The 16,899-nt window shown below is 43.6% G+C and overlaps 1 protein-coding gene across 5 annotated transcripts in view; it reads left to right on the forward strand.

Annotated features, from left to right (window-relative positions):
* Tnik (TRAF2 and NCK interacting kinase) overlaps nt 1-16,899 on the forward strand; it is a 400,539-nt gene that overhangs the window by 218,147 nt on the left and 165,493 nt on the right. The window lies entirely within an intron of this gene.

Raw genomic sequence — 16,899 nt, forward strand, 5'->3', positions numbered from 1 at the left:
TATATATATATATATACATACATATATATACACACACAAACATATGTGTGTATGTGTTTATGTATATGTATATGTGTGTGTGTATATATATATATATATATATATATATATATATTCCTCGATAGATATTTCCTACTTGATACCCTCTTTCTTTTTTGTACTAGTTTAAAATTATATTAATGCAAAATATCAAGAATAGGCCATAATTTCTTTTCAATATTCAGAGGGATGTAATGATAGCAATTTCAAAATGACTTAAGTATCAATAACATTAGTGCCTAAAGATACAATCCATTTTGAGTACAATCCTGGTGATTTTGTTAAATATAATTGAATGAACCATTTTATTAAGCATCATATAGCTTGTACATAAAATTCAGATGCACGTGCAAATGCGTGCATGCGTGTGTGTGTGTGTGTGTGTGTGTGTGTGTGTGAATGGGCCTGCTTCTGCAGGTCTATTTATGTGAAGAGACCAGACAGCAACCTCAGGCTCTGTCCACCTTACTTTTTGAGACAAGGCCTCTGATTTCTAGAACTACCTGTGCCTAACTTTGGGAAACCAAGGCTATACTGTCGTCTACAACATTGACACTCAAGATCCATTCAATTGACTTAGCAAAAGAAATCTCACAATGTTGTAAGTCATTTCGTGATACTGCATTGGGCCCCTGCTATAGCTGTCGTTAGCTGCATGCTGCCTCATGTGCCCGAGATTGGATGCACATGGGTTATATCTTACAATCTTTTTACATGTTAAAGCTGTCCAAGCCAAAATTCATTTCTTTTTTTTTTAAATTCTACTAACTTATCATTATTACTTTTTAAAGGCAGGATCTCACTCTGTAGATGTGGTTGCCCTGGATCTCACCATGTAGACCATGCTGGAGTCAAACTCACAGAGATCCACCTCTGTCTGCCTCTAAAGTACTAGCATTAAAGGTGTACAGTATGCCAGCACTAAACTTTATTTCTATGAAGATGCCATCTTACCCACTAACCCCAATGTCTCAGGTGAACAGACCTATTTGGAGTCTTCAGCTCTATCCCAGTGGGTGTCATAGCAGGCCACCAGACTTCTATGCAGGCCAGGGTGAAGAACAAGAGGGCAGTTTGGACAAATGTAGACAGCTTTTCCTGAGCTCAGCCATAGGAACTGCAGAGTGAGAAATGGGCCAATAGCAACAGAAACCAAAGCACCTGGGCATGGGCAAGAGCCTAGCCTTTCTAACTGTGATTTTATGACTGTGCCTCACCTTCCTCATCTGTGGAAGGGGATGATCATGGTACCTCCTTCACATGGAAGCTAAGTAGTGATCTGTGTGAGTCTTAGCCTGACAAGTGCAAATTTAGTTATAGTAACTCTTTCCATGCTGGAGGAAGACTAGGAGCATGGCTGGAGAGAGATGCTAGGGTGGACTCAGTAGGTGAGGTGAGCCCTAGACAGCACATGAAGAGCCTTTCTGCCTCGAGCAAGAGAAATTAGCTATCTGTGGAATATCTGTCTCTAAGAATTCATGAAGAATATGCTTCCACACAAGCATCATATGATAAAGGGTGATACTAGCTACAATCTTAGCACATTTAACATTTAATTTTTAAAAAATTTTTGTTTATGGGTGTTTTGCGTGCATATTTCTCTCTGTACCTTGTACATTCCTGGTGCCCACGGAGGCCATACGAGGGCATCAGGCTCCCAGGGGAATGGAGTTACTGACCATTGTGTGTCATCATGGAAGGTACCTAAGGCCTCTGCAAGAACAGGCAGTAACTGCTTCTAGCATCTCTCCAGCCTCTCTCTGTCTTTCTGTCTCTCTATCTCTCTATCTGTCTCTCTCTCTCTGTCTCTGTCTTTCTGTCTGTCTCTCTTTCTCTGTCTCTCTCTGTCTCTCTCTTCTCTCACTCACTTTTCTTTGTAATAAATTATTCCAGATGGACTTTACCTGATGTGTACTATCTTTATTTCTCTTGAATGCGTCTTTGAACCTGTGATAGCCTAAGGGCTGCCCAAGCCTGACCAAGCAGTAAGCAACTGCAAAGGAGGCCCCTGATGGCCATTTCCTCTCTGCAGTTCCATCTCCTTCACCCTCAGGATCAGCAGCAGGTGCCCTGTCTCCTTCAGTAAAGGCAATTGAGGGCCTCGGTGATTCTTAATCAAAGAAAAGTGACAGCTCCATTTACCACCAAAGGAATCTCGCATTCTCATTTGCATGCTGAGATCTACCTGCCTGGAAAATGTGTGGCCGAGCATGGCTTTATCTTCCTAAATCACTCCAGCGATGCCTTGGGCTTGAAAGGTAGTAAGACTTAGACATGTCTCTGGGGGCTGGACTTACATTTCATGCAGTACAATGAGTTTTCACTACTTTTGTTGTGTGGCTGGCTAGGCTGCTGCCTTTATTGCAGATGTGACAAGCAAGCACAAAGATACATCTTTAACAGAATTTTATATGCTTCTGAACTCGAGGTAATAACCAGACACTGAAAATAAAACTGTCACTTCCTCCCACAGTATAAGTCAGCTTTGCCGTTTTCTCTCATTTATAATGTTGTCCTAGACTGAGAGCAAAATCCCCATTTTATTATTTTGTATTTGAAGATTGAAATGAAAAGATACTAAATGAAGCGATTTGCAACTGCCTGCATCGGAACCTCGCTTTGCAGGGAACTAGCTGCGGCACTGAGGAGGCTGCCTGATTTTGGCTTGTTTGTGAAGCCATCACCATTGAATTATCTCTGCATGAGTCTTACCTGGAAGGACACTCTACTCACTGGACTTACCAAGGGCTAGGTCATCTCTGCTCTGAGTCTGAATGAGTCTGAGGATGCCACCTTCAATGCCTCTGTTTATATTCCATACTCAGCACACCTGTTCTTTGGTGCTGAATAAGCCCTCCGGCCTCTTTTGTTCGTTTCTCAGTTCTCATGAAACTTTAATATCATGTCTCTCAGCTTTAGGCCTCGAGATTCTTCGGTTTAATCAGTCTTAGCCATCATGCACTGTCTGCCTCGTCCTTTATTCTTCCAGACCATCTTCTTCGCAGACCCTTTACCTAAGCACGAACCAGACCTATGGCCTTTTCGGCATTTTAGCTCATAGCTTCAACCGAACACTAAGCATTCACCCACCCTTACCTGTGCAGCTGCCGCTCCTGTTCTCTTAAACACTCAGCTGGAAAGCTTCTCTCTCCTCTTGTCTCTGCTTCCACTGTACTGTGCACAGGGGCGGAACGTTTTTGTAAAAAAGTAACACCATTGGATGCTGTCCACACGGACAGAGGTGTGCTGTGCTCTTTGCAAGCTTTCTCTTGCTCTCCATGGTCTTTTATTCCATCCTATCTTGACACACGGCTTTCCCCTCTGTGGTTGGGAATACACTCTTTTTCTCTGGTATCTCTTACCGTCACTCTGTGGTACCTTTTTTCAGACCATGACAGTTTTAGTAGTCTTCAGGACTCAATGAAGGAGAAAAAACCTACAGTCCCAGTCTCAGACTTGGTGGTGATGAGCACAGAGGTAGCGAAGGGGTGGCTGGCAGGTCTTTCTGAGATCCAAAGTGAGCCGGACTCCTATCTTAAGGGCTCAATATTCCTTCCTTAGTCTCTGTGTTACTGACTTTGCTTGTTCTGTGATCAAATGCCTGACAAAGAGCAAGCTGAAAGAGATTGGGCTTGTTTGGGCTCATAGTTCAATGGGATACAGTCTGTTGTGTTAAGGAAGGCATGGTGACAGAGGGATGAGACAGGTGGTCACGAGTATCAGCAGTCAGGAAGCAGAACAGGCAGGAAGTGGAACGAGGACAGAAAGCCTCAAGACCTGCTCACACGGAAACCCACATCAGCAAGGCTCTGCCTTTTAAAGATTCCATAACCTCCCAGAATAGCGGAACCAACTGGAAAGCAAATGTTCAAACCCTGTGAGCCTATGGGGACAGTCAGTGAAGCTCTGAGAGCCTGGACGCCCTTCTCATTCTCATTTGCTTCTCCAACCTTCCTCCCCTCTTCTCTCTGTGTTGACCTCATGGCCTTACACAGACTCAAAGCCTTCCCTGGTATATAGGCCAGTGTCTTACCCAGGATCTTCTACATCCTTCTTTGCCTTTTAAGGAGCTAGTCTTTCTGATCACATCGAACTAAGTAAAAAGTCCCCTATTATGTCATTTTTTTTCCTGTCTGTGTTGGTCAGCCCAGTTCCAAGGCTCTAGAACTCTGGGATACTGTCCACCATGGCATCACGTTCTCAACTTGCAAATCCATATCCTAAAACTCATTTGTCACAACTACAAATTTAAGATTTTGATGGAGAAACTAGTATTAGAAAGATGAATGCTAGGTATTTGAAGTGTTTTCAGTCAGAGTAAAGCCCCTGGCGGTCTGGTTTCTACATGAAGCAGTATGGGAACTTGAGTAAGACAAATGAGTGCTAGTGTGTATCTGTTCATGTTCAGGGAAACTGAGAGCAGCCAGGTAAGGGCTGTGTACGCACGCCCTGTTTGTAGAATAAGGACATCAGCGACACCAAGCTACTTCATAGTTTTCTATGGGGGTTAGTGAAAGTGAAGAACTTAGAACAGTGCCTGGTGTTCTGTGTGTCAGCTATTTAATTAATTTCAGGTTCATCTGGGATTACTGCCCAGCTCATTACTCCTAGGCTCCTGTTTATCTGCAGTAGTTAGAATCCATCTTGTTTTGAAGAAGGCATATAGGGGCATGATATATATATGTTACTCTTCAAGTCTCCATCTCCTTTACTATAGGTAGTGAGCCTTCATTGTTTCCATGGTAACCTCACAGAGTCACCTGTTTGTTGGACCTGGGAAGTTCTGCTCAGAGGCTGTGGCTTTGTCCACCTCTTTCCTGGAGCATTTGTTCCTTCCTTCCTTCCTTCCTTCCTTCCTTCCTTCCTTCCTTCCTTCCTTCCTTCCTTCCTACCTCCCCTCTCTCTCCCCCTCTCCCTCTCCCTCCCTCCATCCCTCCCTCCCTCTCTGAAGCTGCTCTTACTCCACCTGAACCCGCACAGTTCAGCTTTCCTTTGTCTTTGCCTTCTACACTTCCAGTTCTTTGCTGTATAGAGTACAGAGTTCTTCCCTTCCTTACCATTTCTGTCAAGACATCACGGCTACTTATAATGTTCATGGTATTAAAACCTATGGGGAATGAGAACTCGGACTTTAATTCCCATGGAGGCAAGCTCTCTCAGTTGCTCCTGTTTGCACTTGCATAGAGGTTTATTAATTAGCGACTGAATGCTGAATAGAATAGCAGGTGATCTGAAAGAGATGAGCGGGTACAAAGAGAAGGCAGTTCAAGACTGTAAGAATCAACACACAGATGTTTTAAAAGCCGATCTCTTTCTTGTCTTACACTCTAAACCAGTGTGGTACTAAACTTTCAAAAGGTTTCCCAACCTTCCTTGCTGATGCTGAAGCTTCAGTAAACTGCTTGTCAGAAATTTACATTAAGCATATTAAATTTTTAAAATTCAGCTTTAAATCTACTATACCTTTTATTTTTACATAAGTGGGGCCAGCTATTCCACCAACATTCATAGATTTGATGCCAGTTATATGTTTTTACTCAGCCTAAACCAGCAATCATTTCAACTCAGCTTCATGGGACCTTTCTACCCTACATTCTCCTACTTTGATGTATGTAGGCTGTGGTGTTTGCGTTAACTATGTTATTACATGAGTGCAATGTTGTAAAGTCTAAAGTCTTTTACTGAGCTCCAATCCCTGCACAGAATGCCCCTTTGGGCACAATGCAAGTAGAGGACCGAAGGAGAGACCCTTCGATCCCAGTTAGCTCTTCCCAAGGCTATATTTCTTATGAATATCTGCAAGTATTAGCAATATGGAAAGAAATTATTTATGAAATTATCTACACGATTAAATGCAAAGAAGTATTCAGTAATTGCAAAGTTTAAACAAGGCTTTTCAAGTATCTTCCTTGCTCATTTTCAAGATAATCTCATAATAATATTATGATTTTTGTTCAAAATAGTTAAAGTCTCATGATAGATCTAGAATGATACCCTGTTACAATTCAGTTGATTTATTTTGTTTGTTTTAGAAAACATACAGTCTATTAAATAGAGTGTACCAATGAATACATGGTAATAACAGTTCATTTTTAAGATAGAACACACGGTATTTTTTCTCTTTCTCCTCCTCTAGCCCCACATAACAGATGGAATCCAGGGCTTTGCCCATGCCAGACAATCTACCCTGAAGCCACATCCCCAGACCTTTTGTTTTTATTACTTTGTATTTTAAGACGGGGGTTCAGTATATTGCCAGCATTACCGGTATCTACAATACGCTGTGATGGCCTTCCTGTGAAGGGGCAGTCAAGCTTAGACAACTACATGGGAATTCATTATGGACAACAAATTTGAAATGTTGACTCAGTAAGGTGGGCCATAGAAACTTGCTTGATCTTGGTCTTCCTGTTTGTACTGGAATCTTGTAAGGAAAGGGAACCTACCAAGCATTTCTGTTTCTCTTCTTTATAAAAGTCAAAAGGACTTGCCTAGAGCTTTATTGGAAAATTGAAGCCATCAAACTTCTGAAATGAATGTATGCATCCTCATTCCTCTGGTTCCTGTCTATTTATCTCCTATGGATTTTTCATGCCTTCCTAATTTGTTTTATGAATTTTTTTCTCCTCAAAGGAAGCTTTTAAAATTGTTAAAGTAGCAATATTCTGTTTTTGGAAAAGAATACACCAGCCTTTAAAAGCATCATGCGTCAGTTGCTAAGTATTTTATAGTATTCACAAGTGTAGTTGTTGAATGTTTATCAATGGGTGGTACACTATTATTAGCATTAAATTTCTATTACGTTCGTGGCATCTAATACAGGTGTTGTTTTTGTTGTTGTTGTTTGGCCTTATTAGGAATGATACTTAAAATCCAGTACAGTTCTGTTACTTAAATAAGCATTGGTTTTCTTTTCTACTATGTATGAACGTGTCAATGTGTGCCTGTGTGTTAGGTGCTTTGGTGTGAGTGCACGTGTGTAGAGGCCACAAGCCTCACCTTAGGAGCTGTCCACCTTGATGTTTTGAGACAGAGTCCCTCACTGGAACCTAGAACTCACCCACTCTGCTGGGCTGGTGGTCAGCCTGCTGTGATCTTCTGTCTCTTCTCCTCTCTAGCACTGGGATTGCCAGCAGGGGTGAGGGCTGGGGGGTGGAGGAAAGGGTTCCTCATGTTTCCATGCGGGTGACCTTCCTGACTATGGCCTGAAGGGCTTAAGCACTTGCTAGCTCCATCTTTTCACACTGTCAAGGAAGGGCCGCCTCCAGCAGTTTTCCCACCTCTCTGTAACCTGCCTCCCACTGTATTTTCAAGTGCATCGATTTATGACTTTTTATCGTTTTTTTTTTTTTTCTGACCACACAATGCTCACGGACATACTTCCACCTTAGGACCCATGACCACAGGAAACCTGAATCTGTTCTCCAGGGCGATGGTCACTCATGTTTGACTGGAGATGAATTATCTCTCGCATTTCATTTAGGGAAAATGAAAGAAAGGAGAAGGTTGTCAAATGTTCTCTCTGGTTCTAAAAGCAGTCTCATCCCTAATTGCTACCTGTAAGGCTGAAATGTCAGCGGCTGCCAGGAGGAATGTAATTTGGGGGTGTGGCCACCTTTGCTTCTCTGCTTTTTAACTTTTCAGTCGTCCATAACTTTTCCATATCCATGTTGCTAATATTTAAATGAAATAATTATATATTTACAGAAACGAATCATCCTGGATAGCAAATATATGAAATATATGTTAATTATGAAGCCTTTATTTTGTTCTTTAAGCTTCAGAGGTGTGACGAGAATAAAGAGGAAGGCAATGCTTTCCCGCTCCTTTACTTTGATGCAAAGTCAACCTGAAAGGGTTCCTCCTTGAAAGCCTCAGATGACGGTGCTTCTTTTATTTCCATTGCTGTGCCTTTAAAAGGAGATTCTGTGGGGTGCATGTGTGTGTGTGTGTGTGTGTGTGTGTGTGAGAGAGAGAGAGAGAGAGAGAGAGAGAGAGAGAGAGAGAGAGAGGTTTGTTTCCAGAGAACTCATTCCCACAGCACGTGGGGGATTGAGTGGCCATACTGCAGGCACGAATGGGCTATTGAAGATGTAGTCATGATCAAAATCTAGAGAAATCCCTGCTCTCCAGACACATCCATAAGAGAATGAAAGATGCCTTATATAGGTAATAAGTGAAGTATAATGTATACTGCACGAGGTGGCCCTAAGAGGAGGGAAAATATTAGTAAGAATCGGGGGGGGGTGGTTCTAGGGGAAGACTCTTAGTGACACTGGAGCCCAGGATGTAGACATAAGGGCAGTGTCAAGCAGGCATAGCAGAAGGAAGAGACGTAAAGGCCCTCTGGCACATTCGAGGAGGATGAGGGAACCAGGTTCACCGTGTGGTAAAGATGGAGACAGCAGGACAGAGGTTATAAATAGTTCCCATCAAGCACCAAAAGAGCTGGGATGTCCCTGTCACTTACCCAGGCACACCACCAACTGTCTCTCTATGTATTAATTTGATCTCTACCGCAAACTAGTAACCTAATTATATCTGTTTTATGGATAAAGGGCCTCTAACCAAAAGTAACTCTAGACCCTCCCTGATCACCCCTGAACACCTCCTATCCCTCAGTCTCTTCCTCTTAACTATAGTTCTGCCTTGTGTGACCTGCAAGGCTTCACTACAGAACTGTGCCTGTCTCCTGGCCTGTGTGAGAAGAAAGAGTGGTCAGAGAGTTAGCAGCATGCTCTCACCAAGTTCTTACCATCCCTGATTTGTCAGCTAACTGTAGGATGAAAGTGTGGTCAAAAGAAGAATTTCACTGGAGTCAGGGAAACCTCACCCTTCTGGAAAGGAAGCTTCCTAGCAGGGGAGTCATATTGCAGCTAAATTTAGCTGTCCGTCAGTACACTCACTACCTCGTCAGCCGTCTGCCCATTCAGGCTGGCCTAGAGCTTGGGTATGCCTTACTTACTAAAAAGGACTCTTGCTCTTTCTCGGCGGCCTCATATTTCACTTATGTTCCTTGTCCCAAGATTTCAGGCGAACCTATTTCCAGAATTACTGTCTTCTAGGGAACACACACCAATGAGGCACTTGAGTCCTTGTTTCCACTGACTCTACTCCCCAAGGACAGGCATGCCTGCTCTCAGCTTGGTGTGGTCCCTCACTCTAAAAGAATGCCTTTAATTCATAACAGAAACTTTTACAATACCTTTTTTGCTTGTTTGTTTGTTTTTGCCTTTGTTCTCATAATGCACAGAATGGTATGAAGGTCAATGCTTAGAAAGCATGTAGCTCATGTGGCCTGTGCTAGTGACATGGGAGGCAGCAAGGGTTGGCACCACACATTTTGTGCTGGGCCTTCCCACATCAATCATCAATCAAGAAAGTTGCCCACAAACTTACCTGTAGACAAAGCTGGAGCATTTCCTCAGTTGATATGCCCTCTACCCAGATGGCTCTAGCTTGTGTCAAGTTGACATGAAATTAGCCGGCACAAAGGAACATACTTTCCAAAACTAATACCTAAGCATCCGTTTTCCCACTGTTTCCAAGCACTTCAAGCCTCTTTGGTCCTCACACTATATTATCCATGTTTTAATAGAGACAATGAAGATCTTGTTAAGTGACCAATTACACACGGAAGTCAGAAGAATGGTCCCGGAGGCCACATCATGGTCTGGTTGAGAAGCACTGACCTCACTTCAAAAAGTGGTGTCTTCTAGCCCATTGCTCTCCGTGACTGACTTTTCTCCGTGCCATGCTGCTTTTGGTACTGTAACTCTGTAGTATAATTGAAGTCAGGAACGGTGATAATGTGTTATGCTTTCTGCTCAGGACCGGCTGCTTTGGCAATGTAGGCTCTTTTGTTCTTCCATATGAATGTCTTTATTTTTCTATTTTTGTGAAGATCATCATTAGAGTTTTGATGCGAGTGAGGAGAGCCAAGAAAAGGGAGGGCACAGGGAATATACTCAACATATGCTATAAACTGGTATGAAAATTGTAATGCAAACAGTAAAACATGGTTTAAAATCATTTGTGAGGTGCTACTAAGCAAAGACAGGACAATGCCACCTGTCTGTCCTCTCCCTGCCCATCACCCATGAGATCCCCAGCTAAGGCCTCATCCGGGCATCTTTGTAACTGGTGGTTCTGCACGCACTTCGCTGTGCACTGGGCATCTACTGAATGTCAAACTCTAAGGACCAGATTCATCCTTTGGTTCCGCTGACATTTGGGAGCTCAAAATTGTGTGTCAGACAAAGGAGAATCTCTTTTAAATATGGCATGCTTAGCAGCATACCTTGCCCCTACTCACAAGATGCCAGCACTGACAGATAGTCCTAGCAATCAGAAGTCTAGACACTGTCACATGTCCCCAAGGGGCAAAATTGCCTTGCTGGAAACCACCATTTTAAAGTATCTGAGGTACAGTGTAATGTGCAGGCATTTACTAGGATTAAAACATACTACTGTAAAGTCCATCCCCCATAGAATGGGGGATATAATGATGCACGTGTGCTCTCACAGAGGAGACGTCTGAATGAGAGCCCTCGCTACAGCCCTTTCCCCCTTGCTCAGGAATCATTATGACTCCAGTAAATTGCTCACTAAATTTCATCTGTCGCCCTGGTTCCTGCTCAGATTCAGCTAAAGCCTGTTGAAATTGATTTTTGTGTCAGCCGTACAGCAGAGATTCAGTAAGGACCAGAGAGCTTCCCTTTCATTACTGTCTATTTTTTTCCCCTCTGAATTACTTTAGATTTGGTGGGCCCTAATTATATTATGGCGCTTTCCCGACTGACATTTCCTTTGTTTTAATGAAAACTTCTGGAGGTTTGAGGACACTGTGGGAGAGGCTGTATTCAGCAGCAGCCACAAGGGAGTCAAATGGTTCCCCGTTTGAGCTTCTGAGTTGGGAACACTATAGGCCTGTTGCTTTCTGACAGCTCTGAGTGCACAGGGCTGTTCTCCCTGCTGCTGCTGCTGCTGCTGCTGCTGCTGCTGCTGCTGCTGCCACCTGGGGAGGACTGAGCCACTCTGGGGGTGGACAGCTTTCCTTCTGAAACTCAGCACTGTCTTTGTGACTATTTTTTGTCCTCCTCCTTGGCCACCCCCCCCCATGCCTCATGGTCACAAACAGCACCCCCTATCTTATCCACTAGTGGTAAACCTCTGTCTACCGGGGTCAGTGTAAATAGCAAATCTAAGCAGGGCCACAGAAGAAGACATCATGAGAGTCTCTCTCTCTCTCTCTCTCTCTCTCTCTCTCTCTCTCTCTCTCTCTCTCTCTCTCTCTCTCTCTCCAGTGCCGATAATGAACAGATGAGTACAGGGATTGGGCTTGCTCAAGGGCTCCCTCAGTCTGTTGGTTAACATGGAGAAGCCAACCAGAAACAGACCAAACCCTTATGTAGGAATCCTTGTCACAGACCCCTGCCTCAGACTAAGTAGTTCTCCCTTCCTGTGACAGGTCCTTCCTTTGCCAGCTCTCTGCTATCCAGATAGTGCTTCTCCAAGCTTCTCCCAGGTTAAGTTGGTCAGTTGACTGACTTCTTGGTTCAGAGTGACTGAAGCGAAGCACCCAGTTCACCAAGCATAACAACTTTACGTTTATTGGCATGTTTTGGGAACCACCTATTGTAAGAAGCTGTCCTAGACTGGGGAAGAAGATAAATGGACAAGGAGAAACTTTCCCTTTTAGGGTATAGAGCCTGAAAACCTGAAGACTAGACTCTAAGACCCATGGCATTAGGTCATTAGGATCTCAGGAGAGATTGGTGATTTCTGTATGGCTCACATGTGTGCTCGTAAGCTGTTGAACACTAAAGGCTTCCCACTCTGCTTTTGACAGACTGTGTCAAGGTTAGTCCCTTTCTGTATCTTAGGGAATTATCCAGCTATTCATAATCACATGTCTTATGGCTTTGAAAGCAACTTCTCAGACTTGAATTACACCAGGGTCCATATATCCCTCCACCACACACAGCAGAAGCCAAACCAACTACTAGAAGCATCCATCTTGATTTATAAGCAGCCACACAGAAATCGAGGCATCTAGTTTCCAACAAGAAGAAGGGAGGAAGTATCTTGCTCCCTCCTGGAGTCTATAAGAAAGCCTTAGCTTTCGATGGACCCAGCCCTGAATAATCTATAAGCAAGCCTTGGCAGAGGATTGGCAGTGTATGGTACTGAGGGAGAGGGTAATCTCCTGGGAACAGTTCTGGGATAGGACCTTGTTTGGAGTGTTCCACAGGCTGAGAATCATTAGGTGTCAGGTCTCTCTTCTGCAGAGTTGTTAAGCAGAGCCTTTGAAGTCACCAGTGAGTGCCATGTGCCAACCATAGCAACAGTGGTTGTCTTTGACCTGGAGGAAACCCTAAAAGTAGACACTTTCAGGAATGTTCCATGAACATTTGTGATTTTTAAGAATCTTTCCATAGAATCCTCTAATATACTCAAGGCGTGTTCCCTCTCTAAGTTTTATTTCTATGTGTGTGGATATTTGAGGCTATGTAACATGTGCACACAGTGGCCCAGAAAGCCAAAAGGGGACATCAGATCTATCACCTGGAACAGGAGTGATGAATGATGGTGAGCCACCATGTGGATGCTGGGAATTGACCATGACCCTTTGTAAGAGCATCCAGTGCTCTTAACCACTGCATCATCACTGCAGCCCCCTCAAGCCATGTTTCTGTCTAAGGACAGAAAATATGAGTATGCCCTGACATCTTCAGGATGAGACTGGCTGGTATCCTAACTAAGCCTTCATCCTAACTGGGAGTGGGTGATGGAGTACATCCTTGTCCTTATTGTGACAGGGCAGAGGTAAAGATTGATGGATCATTTCTGTTTTTCCCTGATCTCTATCATTTTCCTAAGATCCACTCTCTGGAGAATTTAAAAGAGCTTCATTTAAATTCATTTTACCTTCTCAGCAAGCCAGGCAATTATAATCACAGCCTGGAACCTCTCTCTCTCTCTCTCTCATCTGGTCCCATAGAGTTTGTGGCTAGACAAAAATGTGAGGGACCAAAGGGGACTTCTGTGGAATGTCAGTGGTACCAAGAATGAGAGCACAATCTCATACGTCAAATCTTCAGCTAATGTGTAACTTAGCAAATATTGGCTGAGTTCCTTCTCCACCCCACACTACAGAAGGCTTGGAGAAAAACTCTATCTAGTTTCTTCTCATGTCCTATAGCTTAAGCTTTCTGTGTATTTCTAGGCTGTCTGTTCTTTTCTAGAATTCTAACACTTCCACCCTGGTCTAAGCTATCATCCTGTTCCAATTGTCTCCAGATGGGAGCTTGACCCTAGGTAAGGTAGTTCTTTCAATGGAGGGCGGTTCTTAGAAAGAGAGTGTATGTGATATAGTTGACAGGTTTCTGAAATATCAGTTTTCTTTGGAGACTCTAGATCAGTCATTCACAACCTGTGGGTTGAGAACCTTTGGGGGTGGGGGTTCCAACAGCTTTTTCGTGGGAGCATCGCATATTAGATATCCTACCTATCAGATATTTCCATGATGGTCTATAACAGTCAAAAAATTAGTTATAAAATAGCAACCGAATAATTTTATGTTTCACCACAACATGAGGAACTGTATTAAAGAGTCACAGCATTAGGAAGGTTGAGAGCCACTACTCCAGATGGTATACTGTGTCACCAGTTGACTGATGGATAGACAGACAGATGGACAGATAGATAGACTTAACCAGAGTTGAGCTACAAGACAACACCAGCCACTACTGTGTGTTCTACACTCTTATCTTTTCTCCTTTTTTGGTGGTTGCTATGATACTAGAGCCTTGTACATCCTGGGCAAGTGTTCTACCACTGAGCAACACTTTTTCAGACCTTTGATTTGATTTGATTTGATTTGTTTTTATTATTCTGGAAATGCATATTTGAAAAGAAAGAAAAGAAAATCACAGCACTGGTCAGGACCAGCAGGGGCTAGCATAAAATGCTGTGGCAATACAAAGGCAGCCCATTCATTTGCAACTTAAAAAAATTGAAGAAGTTTTCCTCAGAGGAGCCAAGATTGTCTCTAAGCTAATTCAAAAGAGAGGACGCCTTGAAGGGGGCGGGGAGCGAGATAGTGCTGAGGCTGTCTGATCCAGCATGTGTGCTCCATTGGAAAGAATGTGCGTTGGTGATATAGAAATGAAAGGGCTCTCTTCCAGGCTAGCCTCAGGCAAGCAGCTCCACGGCTTTCGTGCTTTTCCTTAGAAAATAGGGGCACAGAGGTGAAGCTTCTGCCACAGTTTCTGAGGAAGCCGTTGTTTTCCTCCTGCATTTATTTCAGGAAGCAGACAAAGGAAAGGCCTAAGCGTACTTGCGTGAGTCACATTTTGTCTTGGTGTTGGATTATTTTATATGGAAGAAGAAGCAGCAGCATAGTTCTTTACAACAAATGACACAGAAGGAAGTGCGAGGGGAGAGGAGTGAACTGTGTCCGACTCACAGCCTTCAGCACCTGTGAGCTTCAAAAACCTGGCTGCCCTACTCTGTGTGTGTGTGTGTGTGTGTGTGTGTGTGTGTGTGTGTGTGTGTGCGTGTGTGTGTGTGTTCCTCAAGCCTAACTGTCCCTCTGTTTTTTAATGATCTTGAAGTCAGCTGACTCCTAACCATTCCCTGAAGGTCTGCCTTAATCTAGATGGTAACCAGCTTTGACATCCTCCGGTGATGTACAAGGCAGCTCCTGCTGAGCAGGGTCCTCCCTGATCCTTTGTGGTCCTTCCTGACCATCAAAGTTTGACAGCTCAGGAGCCTCCCTGCTCCACTGTGAGGATGCCTTTGCCTGGGCCTATGCCAAAGCACTCATTGTTCCCTTTGCAGGACTTCATTTGAGCCTAACCTGCTATCTCAGGGTGGCATCATTCATGTGTCAGCTCCATCAAAAGCCCTTCTTTCAGCTTGAAAGTGAAATTTAAAGTGGAGTATAGAGATGTTCTTTTATTTTCTATATTCATAGAAAACACTTTTAAAAAATGAAGCCACACACACACACACACACACACACACTAAATCGTGTACCCTTAGTTTTAAAATATCAGTTATTTTTATGGATTTCAAACCAAGAACTGGCCAGTGCCTTCCATGTGAAAGTTAATAGGGATGGATTTTCTCTTCTGCTCTCTGGCCTCAGCACTACACGGTAGGCTAGCTATGCTCTGTGCTAGCTACTGCTTTTTAATTAGATATTGAGGTATCCTTGTAACAAATTATTCCCTCAAAGAAGAGCCTGTGCTTCCCAAGGAGTTAAAAACCTCATGTCTGCAATTCTGTTTTTGACAGAAGTACCCACAGACTTTCATGGGGAGAAAGGGACTTGAAATGTATGTCTAGGCTTGTGTGACCAGAGGAAGTGCCAATTAAGATTTGATTCTAGGGTCAGTGCTACAAATGATATCAGTGGGGAAAGAAAGGAGAAAGAGACAGGAAAGCAAATGGAGATACTTTGGGCATGATGCAAACAGGGATGTGTTTCCATGGTAGCACAGAAGTGAGGACTGACTGACCAGGACAGAAGTCATGCTTTAACTAAATCTAGAAAAAAGTAGACAGACTGCAGGATGGAGAAAGCAAGGGACACCCTAGATGTAGAAGAAAGATCAGTTCACAGGCTAACAATGCTCACTCTGTCTGTCTTTCTCTGTCTCTGTCTTTCTCTGTCTCTCTCTCTGTGTCTCTCTCTGTGTCTCTCTGTGTCTCTCTCTCTCTCTCTCTCTCTCTCTCTCTCTCTCTCTCTCACACACACACACACACACACACACACACACACTAGAGAACTGCAAGCATTCAGACCACAAAGTCAGAGCAAGTGGTCCTCTACAAGGTTGGATTCCACAAAAATGGCCAGCCCTTGAAGAGTGCTGCTCCCTACTTGCAAGGGTTGCCTTTGCCCAGCCTAAGGGGACCATTCAGATAACTAGATCATAGTTTGGTGATACCAAATTGAACCCCTGTGTTTGTCTACAGGTGCCCTTCTCTCCGCTCTTTACAGGAAAAACAACATTGTTCAAGATGTGGTTGGCAGTCTTTAAAGCTAGGAGTGGGTCTCACACCAAAGACAGTAGCACAGCATCACAATATCCCTCTGGCCACCATGACTCTGACAGCTATTTGAGGCACACCAAGAGAGTGCTGTGGCCACTGTATCTTCCTGTAGCCTTGACTGCCTTAATTCAGGAGAGTCCACAGCCCTGTGTACTGAGGCCCAGTAGCTCTTACCTCCATCATTTTTAGATGCTCCTAGGGATGAAAAGAGTTGAAAGTGATCATTCTTGTCCCTTGTCCCCATGCTAAGTGTTGGCCTCATGAGCTCACCAGTGCTCAGCTGACAGCAGCTTGAGACAGTGGTCTTTACTAATTTTTTCAGTTGTGGGGATTGAACCTAAGACCTTGTACATAGTAGACTTACTGCTAAGCCACACTCCCAGCCCAAAGTTCAAAATATTTTAAGAACTGGAAGAAAGTCTCTTCAGTTCCTGTTGTACTCATCCCCTCCACCCAGGCTGGCCTCCACTTCTCTGTGAATCTGCCTGTCTCTAGTTCCTTTGAGAGAAAAGGAATCAAATTGTCTAGCCCTTCCATGTCATCTACTTGAGAACCCCTATAACCCAGCACTTGGGAGGCAGAGGCAGGTGGATTTCTGAGTTTGAGGCCAGCCTGGTCTACAGCCAGGGCTACACAGAGAAACCCTGTCTGGAAAAACCGAAAAAGAAAAGAAAAAAAAGGAGTTGAAGAGATTTTTAAAAAGCAAATCAAATACTAACTAGAACTAGATCTTCAAACATCCTAATTTCTGTGTGTCTATCTGTGGTTTTGTCTGTCTGGTTGCTGGCATACTGT

This window comes from Mus caroli, chromosome 3, assembly GCF_900094665.2.
Source record: "Mus caroli chromosome 3, CAROLI_EIJ_v1.1, whole genome shotgun sequence".
NCBI lineage: Eukaryota > Metazoa > Chordata > Mammalia > Rodentia > Muridae > Mus > Mus caroli.